Genomic DNA, 9,123 nt, shown 5'->3' with positions numbered 1-9,123 from the left:
TCAGGCTTCCAAGGAGGCTTGTTAGCCACGTTCAAGAGGAGAGAACTTGATGAAGGGGCGGGCAATGCCCCTGCCAGCCAATGAGCGCATTTTGTCAGGTGTGGGATTTCATGATACACATGAGAACGTTAAAAACGCTGAGAATCTGGCAGTGGAAGCCGGAGGTCCGAGAGGTGTCAGCATAGCAGCCATGAGAACCGGAACAGACACTGACATCCACTGAACACACACAGGCGCACACACACGCGGTCATGAAGTCTGGGGAGAAGCTGAGGAGAAACGGGGTGAAAAAGGACTCGGAAAGGGGTGGTTATAACGTGAAACAGACTGTTTTACGCCCAGAAAGGATCAAGGTACCTTGTTTGACAGGGTCAGGTGTGCAGCAGCAGGGGCGGTCAGGGTTGAAATGTGAGATGAGATCTGATAGAAGGAAGAAAATGAATAACATTTGAAACATTTAAAACACTCAAGTATTAACCCTAGTACCACAGTGCAGAACCTAAAAGTCATGTCAGACATTAAAAAAAATTTTTATTGATGTCTAGTTGATTTACCGTGCTGTATTTGGTTCTGATGCACAGCATAGCGACTCAGTCATACATATATATATTCTTTTTCATATTCGTTTCCAGTATGGTTTATTACAGGATATCGAATCTGGTCTCCTGTGCTCTACAGTAGGACCTTGCTGCTTTTCCATTCTATGTATAGCCGTTTGCACATGCCAACCCCAAACTCTCAATCCATCCTTCCCCTACAACCCTTGCCTGCTTGGCAACCACAGTCTGTTCTCTATGTCTGTAAGTCTATTTCTGTTTCATAGATGTGTTCATATTTTATTTGTTTATTTGCTTGTTTATTTATTTACATATTGGCTGCGCCTCGAGGTTTGCGAGCCTTTAATTCCCCCAGGAGGAATCGAACCAGGGCTTCAGCAGTGAAAGCACCTAGTCCTAAGCACTGGACCACCAGGCAAGTCCCATCTGTGTTATAGTTGCGATTGCACATATTACAAGCGATATCATCCGGTGTTTGACGTCAGATGTTTTCACCCTTGAGCACTTTCAGCCTCCGGCCAGGGACGTTTCTCACGGCCCTGCTCCACGGCCATCCCACTGGTTACCATCTCACTGCCTCTGGCTCTGCCTCTCCCCTCTCACGTCCTTGCTTCCTCTCCTCCCCTCCTGCCTTCTCTCGCCTCCTTGTCTGATCACTGGTTCCCCCACGGCCCCCTGACTGTGCCTGCCTTGGTGGCCCAGGCTTCTCCACGCAGATATTCCCCTAGATCTTCACCTTCTACTCAGAGCAACTAGTGAGGCTTATCTCCCTCCCTAATAGAATTCTGGCTGTGGTTCAGATAATAAAAATTCCCCTTGGTGACCCTGAACCTGCATCTTCTGAGGAGTGCGGGTTAGACAGTCATGTGTGATAAGTGACTTGACCTGTCTGCAGGGCACCGTTTCCAGTTGTGGCCTCTAGGTTTTACCCCCTGGACGACTTGAACATAGTTTTACACTCAACGCTTGACAAATCTCTGGAGCCATACAAATAGCGTTCCATTGGCCCCACCTGTGAAACGGGATCCTGTGTGCGCTCAGTTGTGTCCAGCTCTTTGTGACTCTGTGGTCTGTAGTCCACCAGATTCCTCTGTCCATGGGATTTCCAAAAATACTGAGTGGGTTGCCATTTCCTTCACCAGAGGGTCTCCCCGACCCAGTGATCGAACCTGAGACTCCTATGTCTCCTGAATTGGCAGGTGGATTCCTTATCCACTGCATCACCAGGAAAGTCCAAAATGGGAACACTAACAGTTCTTACAATTATTTACTCAACATTTTGATATGAAGACTGCAGACACTAACATTATCACTGACTCACATGTCTAAATGGTATAGTTCACCATTTTTGTTTTTTTTCTCTTGTGATTTTATGAATGCATTTTTCCTATGACCAGTATTTTCCTAGAAAACTTGTAGTCCAAATATGCGGGCTATCCAGTCACACTCTCCATCCTTTTGAATGGAAATGCACTGATATCTGTCAGAGGGACTTTTTGGATGGGGTCTCAGGGCTGGGGAAGGAAGGGTAGCAAAGAAGGGACCAAGGGGAAGGATCTGGGAGCAGACAGGTGAAGGACCAGCACAGTGCTTGGCAATGCCCAGGACTAGGAGGAGTAACGGTTATTATTATTTTTTAAAATATTTTATTTAGTTGCTTATTTAGGCCATGCAAGGCCTTAGTTGCAACATGCAGATTCTCAGTTGAGGCATATGGGATCTAGTTCCCTGGCCAGGGACCAGGTTTCTGCATCAGGAGTGACAAAGTCTTACCAGCCAGACCAGGAAGTCCAGTGTCTTGATGTTGTCATTTATGTACGAATCATGGACTTATTCTTCTGAGTGACGTGTGAGTTTGTATGCATCCTCCCCACTCGAGTGTGTGGGGAACCCAGTTTTTCTGGAACAGGAACTTCTCAGCAGAGGTGGTGCCCACCATGGGCTCCTCTTAAACCAGAGGGACACCTCTCACTCTTAATTCTAGTCCCCCAGAGACTGAATGCACCTCCCGTATTTGACTGGTTCATCAAATTATGTCAATTCAGGAATAATTATGAGGGAAATGATAGATTACAGTGAACGGTGTCGGATTTGTGATCTCTGAAGAAGAAGATTTAGCTTTGGGACCAGGGACCCATCTTGACCACTCAAGAGCTTTTGTACAGCAGAATTTTACTAAAGTATAAAAAGGTACAGAGAAAGCGTCTGACATAAACATCAGAAGGGGGACGGAGAGTGCCCCCTGCTAGTCTTTAGCAAGCTGTTTTATGTCTGTTAGAAAGCTGTGAATCAGATAAGAGAGATACCTCAAGGCTGATGAGTTTCAGCAGACCCCTCTCCCACAATGTGCATTTTTGAGATAGGATGGCATGGCGTGTGTCATCCCCCAGCTGTAAAACAATTGATGGGAATACTGGTTTGTTGAGCTATTATCAGCCCAAGGTTTGAGAAAAGAAAAAAAGTTAGTCTTAGGTGGAACCATTTTGAAGAAAGGTAAATTCCAAAGCAAATACATAGTTTCATTAACATAGCTTAAGAAAAACATTTCCATAGAGAAACCTCCTTTTAATTTTGTATGGCGAAGAGAAAAAAATCTGGCACTTGTAGTTTGTTTCATCCTGCTGCTTAAGGGAGAGATAAAAAAATGTCTGACACTTGCAGCCTATTTTCCTCTGTTTGGAGACCCTTGGCCTTCCTGCCTGTGGGTTTGTTTTGTAATTAGAAGTGAAAGTCCTCTTCTTTAGGCCAGCCATGATGTCCCTCAGTTTCTCAGGCCTGTCACCCTCTCCACGTGGATGAAGCCCTTCGTAGACAAAAGAAAGGGTCAAAGGGCTTAAACACCGGGTGGGGGGAAGTTCTCTCCATTTGCAGGGAAGAGGGAGGAGTAATTTTGTAACAAATATCCATCCGGAGAAAGAAGACAGTGGCGCATGATTTGGCTCAAGATGGCTTCCCAGGTGGTGCTGATGGTCAAGAACCCTCCTGCCAATGCTGGTAGACGTAAGAGACAGTTTCGATCCCTGCATCAGGAAGACCCCCTGGAGGAGGGCGTGGCAACACACTTCAGTATTCTTGCCTGGAGAATCCTTGGACAGAGGAGCCTGGCAGGCTGCAGTCAGTCCATGGGATCGCACAGAGTTGGACACAACCGAAGCAAGTCAGCATGCATGCGTGGAAAAAGCCATAACATCAGCAAGCAAAGCCTGACTTTATTTCCTGTATAACTGGATGCAACTTAGATGTAAATTAGTGGTGACTTCTGCAGAGTCTTAATGTGAGTCAATAGAACCTGGTTCAGTTCATCTTCACCAGGGCCACCTTTGTCCTGGTTTTCCGGGGGTCCTGGTTTTGTCTTGGTTTTCCTGGGGTCCTGGAGAGAGGGGATGGTCTGAGGACAGGATGCGTGTGCCAGAGTGTTTTCCAAGAACAGTTTCGTAGCTGGAAACAGATGTGCCAGGTGGCTGGCTGGCCAACAGCATAATGTAGAAAGCATTAGAATATAGATCCTTCCAAGCAGGGTTAGTTTGACTTCTTGGTTCTCGGGAGCGTCTCTCGTGCCTTCAAAACAGAGAGGAAACCAGCCTTTTCCTGGTCCAGGTTCTGTGGGCTTAAGTCGGCTTTGGCTTCCGGCACTCTGTGCATTGGGGCTAGCCTTGCCGCATCCCTCATCTTGCTTGGTCTCTTCGAGAGCAGCCACTTAAAACTGCGGACAGGAGCTTAGCATCTTGGCAGCTCCAGTGGAGAAACCGTGTACAGCGTCCACGGGAACTGGAAGACCTGAGTTATTTCCCGTTCGCCTCGTGACTGGAGTGGTTTCCAAAGGGGTGTGTGGCAGAGACGGGAGAGGCTGGCGCCCATCGACTCCAGCCCTGGAAATAACAGGGTTGCAGTCTCCCAGGATTTATGGGGGGATCTGGTAGGATCTGAGACCTGGAACCTCATTCAGATGGATTCACAGGCTACAAACAAGTCATGCTGGAAGGGGATTCTATCTGGCCACATCTCTGTCATTTGTAACTTTTTAAGCCTGACGTCTTTGGCTTAGAGACCATGAATTATGGAACTGTAGTGATTTCAGACCTTAGAGACCATCCACTTGAACCTCGCTCTTTTATGGAGGAGAAATTGAGGAAGTGAGATGTTAAATGAGTTTCCTAAGGTCAGTTACAGAAATGGGGCTGGAACTCGGCTCTCACATCCTTTCTGCAGTATCACTCAAAGTTCCCTGATTGTCCTTCCCTGCCCTCCTTTTTTGCACCAACACACATGGTGTGTTTTCTCATGTTCTCCATGGAGACCTTTGCATCAGAAAGCACGCACTGGCCCCGCCCCACCATAGCCCCATCCTGACTGAGCCTTTCTATAATCTGGTACATATTTCCTACAAAGGAGTACAAAAACCAGGGTGTAGAAACAAGATACAACACATGTTTAGAGATTACCAGCTCTGAGAAGGCTTAACCTGAAAACTGTGAGTGGTTTAGAACATGGGTCCCCAACCCCAGGGTCATAGACCCGTCTGTGGCCCATTAGGAAATGGGCCACATGACAGGAAGTGAGCAGCAGGCAAACCCAAAACTATCCCCCCATCCCCGTCCATGGAAAAACTGTCTTCTACGAAACCAATCCCTGGTGCCAAAAAGGCTGGAGACCGCTGGTTTAGAGAAAACACGAGTTAAACCACAGAGGTGTATGCTTTCCAGGTAACACAGTCACTCGTCTTGTCCTGCAAGTTGGAGGATGTGAGTTTTGTGCCTCACGTGCTGTCTGCATCTCCTGGGCCTCCCCACCTGTCCTCTAGCCCCCAAACACAAGAAGCAAATTTCTGTAATTTACTAACCTTTCTACTTCAAGGGGCTTCCCTGATCGCTCAGTTGGTAAAGAATCCATCTGTAGTGCAGGAGACCCCAGTTCGATTCTTGGGTTGGGAAGATCTGCTGGAGAAGGGATAGGCTACCCGCTCCAGTATTCTTGGGCTTCCCTTGTGGCTCAGCTGGTAAAGAATCTGCCTGCAATGTGGGAGACCTGGGTTCGATCCCTGGATTAGGAAGATCCCCTGGAGAAGGGAAAGGCTACCGACTCCAGTATTCTGGCCTGGAGAATTCCACAGACTGTATTACAGAGTCACAAAAAGTCGGATACGACTGAACGACTTCCACTTTTCTCTTTCAAATTGAGATTCTGATTTGTATTGGAACATGGCTCAACCATCAGCCTGCTCTTACTCTCTGCTGGTGAGGCTCTATGCCCCTCTGAAGGGGTGCTGGGGCCTCACCGAGTGGCCCCGGGCTTGCAGGTTCCTCTCCTGTGGATCCAGCTGTTTTATCGGACACTGTTTCATCAGCCTTCCCAGCTTCTTCCTGTCTTTTCTGTTGGAGTGGTAAACAGTCCTTTTCTTCCCTAAACACTACTTTACTGCTGATTCCTGGGTTTTGTTTTAACTGCTTTGAAGAAGTGAGATGGAATCCCACCTGGCCCTGGGTTTGGATGCTAAGACTGCTGATGCCACACTCACAGCAGGAGGGTGTGTGGAAAGGTTATTGCCCACATAATCAGGCATTTGGGAAGAGCAGAATAGGCTTCTCAAGCTGGTCCAGACAAGTCTTGAGAGAGCAAGGAAGAGACTGGCCTGGGGCTTCTTGGGGCGGGGCTGAGTTGAGGGTCCAGGCATGGGAAAAGCTTCCATGGTTGGACTGTCCCTCTGGGCCGAAAGAGGGCGCACTCAGGCTTTCTTGCTCCATGTGGTGGAGGGGTTGGCCGGAAGGATGAGGCTTAGAAGCTGTCAGCAGTCATACATCAACAAATGGAGCTCTTTCTTATGGGATTATTTTGGATTTAAGAACAGTTGTTCGAAATATGGAAACATTTTTGTCATGTCACACAGGATTCACTTCTGCTTGATTAATAACCAAATTCCAGGGCTCACAAGTCGCAGAGTAACAAAGCCAGCCACGCACGGTCCCCTCACTTCCTAATATCCGAGTAAACGAAACCATCGGCCAGTGACTCCACAACATTCTCTGTTTAGCTATGAGCTTCAAGTAACTGGGCTTCCCTGGTGGCTCATTGGGTAAAGAATCCGCCTGCAATGCAGGAGACCTGGGTTTGCTCCTTGGGTTGGGAAGATCCCTTGGAGAAGAGAATGGCTACTCACTGCAGTATTCTTACCTAGGGAATCCCATGGACAGAGGAGCCTGGTGGGCTACAGTCATTGGGGTCACAAAGAGTCAGGCACGACTGAGCAACTAACACTTTCACTTTTCGTCACATCAATTACTTTCTGGCAACATATTGGTGATTAAACTAGCCTTTATCATTTTTTAAAAATCACTTTCTCATTCAAAGTTTCAACTGACCTACTCATGATGAAATTCAGTTTAAGGACTTCCCTGATGGTTCAGTGGTTAAGAATCTGCCTGCCAGTGCAGGGGACACAGGTTCCATCCCTGCTCGGGCAACTAAGCTCTGTGCCACAACTACTGAGCCGGCACTCTAGAGCCTGTGAACCGCAGTTACTGACCCTAGAGCTTGTGCTCCACAGCAAGAGAAGCCACTGGAATGAGAAACCCGGAGCGTCACAGCGCTGCAACTGGAGAAACCTATGCCCAGCAACGAAGAACCAGTGCAGCCAGAAATAAATAAACATGAAAAAGAAGAAATTAAAATGAAGATCCCCATGCCACTAATTTCCAAATCCACACGTCTAGTCCTGACTTCTCCCCCGAGACCCAGACATGCAGACTCAAGAGTTTCCTTGATAGCTCCGCAGGCGCATCTCAAAGGCATCTCAAGTTGAACATGCTCCAAAGACAGCTACAGATTTGTTCTCCAAACTCGATCTTTCTCTTAACTTTCCCATCTCGTAAATGGCCGCACCATCTTCCTACTTTTGTCATCTGAAATTCTAGAAGGCACTTCTGATGGCCCTCTTGCTCTCACTCTCCCTAAGTCTTGTGGGTAGATTTACAAAATCTCCCCTCGTATCCCCCATTCCTTGTCCAAGCACTGCAGCTGCCTGTCTCGGATCTGGACACGGCAGGAGCCCCACAGAGCCCCTCACTTCTTCCCGTGCCCCTGCCCACTGTGTTCCCCTAAAAGATAATTGAAGTCCCAACCCCTGGGAACTGGAAATCTGCCCTTATGTTGAAATAGGATCTTTGCAGTTGCAATCAAGTGAAAATGAAATCACTAGCATTAGCTCTAATCCTATCTGGCTGGCGAGCTTGTGAGCAGAAGAGACAAGGAGACACACACACACACACAGGGAAGATGGCCACGTGAGGATGGAGGCAGAGACTGTGATGCTGCTGCCATGAACCCAGGCCTGATACCGACTGAGTTCTTGACCTTCCCCAGTCAGTAGAAATTGACTAGAGGTGGTGGCTCAGTGGTAAAGAACCCACCTGCCCGTGCAGGAGACCTAGGTTCAATCCCTGGTCCAGAGAGATACCCTGGAGAAGGAAATGGCAACCCACTCCAGTATTCTTGCCTAGGAAATCCTTATCCACCAGAGGAGTCTGGTGGGCTACCATCCACGGGGTCTCAAAGAGTCAGACATGACTTAGTGACTAAACAACAACAAGAGGCCAGACAAGAAATTCAAGCAAGCTCTCTTTCTGGGGGTGGAGCGTGGAGAAGACATGCAGAAATAACAGCTCTCAAGGGGAAAGAAAAGAAGGAAGAGAAGGTCATCAGCCTTGGCCTTCAGGTGGCTGAAGGAGAAAATGTATTTGGTGTGTGCTACACCTTTGCACACTTCAGTGACACTTTTGTCCATGTCACTGATCTTTCTGGCAAGGAAACCATCTGTTGTATAACTGGTGGGATGAAGGGCTGATTGAGATGAGTCCTTGCCATCTGCTGCCATGTTGGCTGCCCAGGATGTAGCCCAGCGATGCAAGGAGCTGGGCATCACTGCCCTCCACATCAAACTCCAGGCCGCAGGAGGAAATACCACCAAGACTCCTGAACCAGGGGCCCAGTCAGTGCTTGGAGCCCTCGCCTGCTCAGGGATGGAAATTGGGTGGATTGAGGATGTCACGCCCAACCCCTCTGACAGCACCCGCGGGAAGGGGGGTCACCGTGGTCACTATCTGTGAACTGGATTCCTCGAGTTATTGTTTTGTATTAATAAATTGTCTAGATGTTAAAAAAATGAATAAAAATTGAGGCAAGGCTTTATTGGGGCTCCTGTGCTGGCTACAAGAGGAAGCAAAAACAAGTAACACGTTTACTTGCTCCCTCCCATGGGGTGGGGAGGGCAAACGTGTTCCTTTATATCGTCCCTTATACAGGGTGAGGGCAGGGGTGTGTTTAGGGTCGGGCTGGAGGAGTGGCCTGGGTGGTCTGCCCACCCCTTTGTGGTGTTGAGTGCAGGGGGGCATGTGTACCCTGCTTTTGCTCCCAACACCCAGTTTTTGCTCCCAGCTCCTCAGAAAGAGCAGCTGGATTTTTTGGGCATCTTTTGGTCCAGAATTTGCCCCCACTGGGCATGCACACAGTTATTTTTAGTCCCTTATGGTTTCTTTGTATTCTGTATTTCAAGGAGAGGTGTGTCCAGGTGCAA

The 9,123-nt window shown here is 48.2% G+C and overlaps 1 pseudogene; it reads left to right on the top strand.

The window, feature by feature from the left end:
- The first annotated feature begins 251 nt into the window (after positions 1 to 251).
- Positions 252 to 8,712, top strand: LOC105608365 (small ribosomal subunit protein uS11-like; annotated as a pseudogene).
- Positions 8,713 to 9,123: the final 411 nt, after the last annotated feature.

This window comes from Ovis aries, chromosome 8 (assembly GCF_016772045.2).
Source record: "Ovis aries strain OAR_USU_Benz2616 breed Rambouillet chromosome 8, ARS-UI_Ramb_v3.0, whole genome shotgun sequence".
In the NCBI taxonomy this organism is placed as follows: Eukaryota; Metazoa; Chordata; class Mammalia; order Artiodactyla; family Bovidae; genus Ovis; species Ovis aries.
Note: the sequence above shows the minus strand (reverse complement) of the source record. Positions and strands in the feature narration are given on the sequence as shown.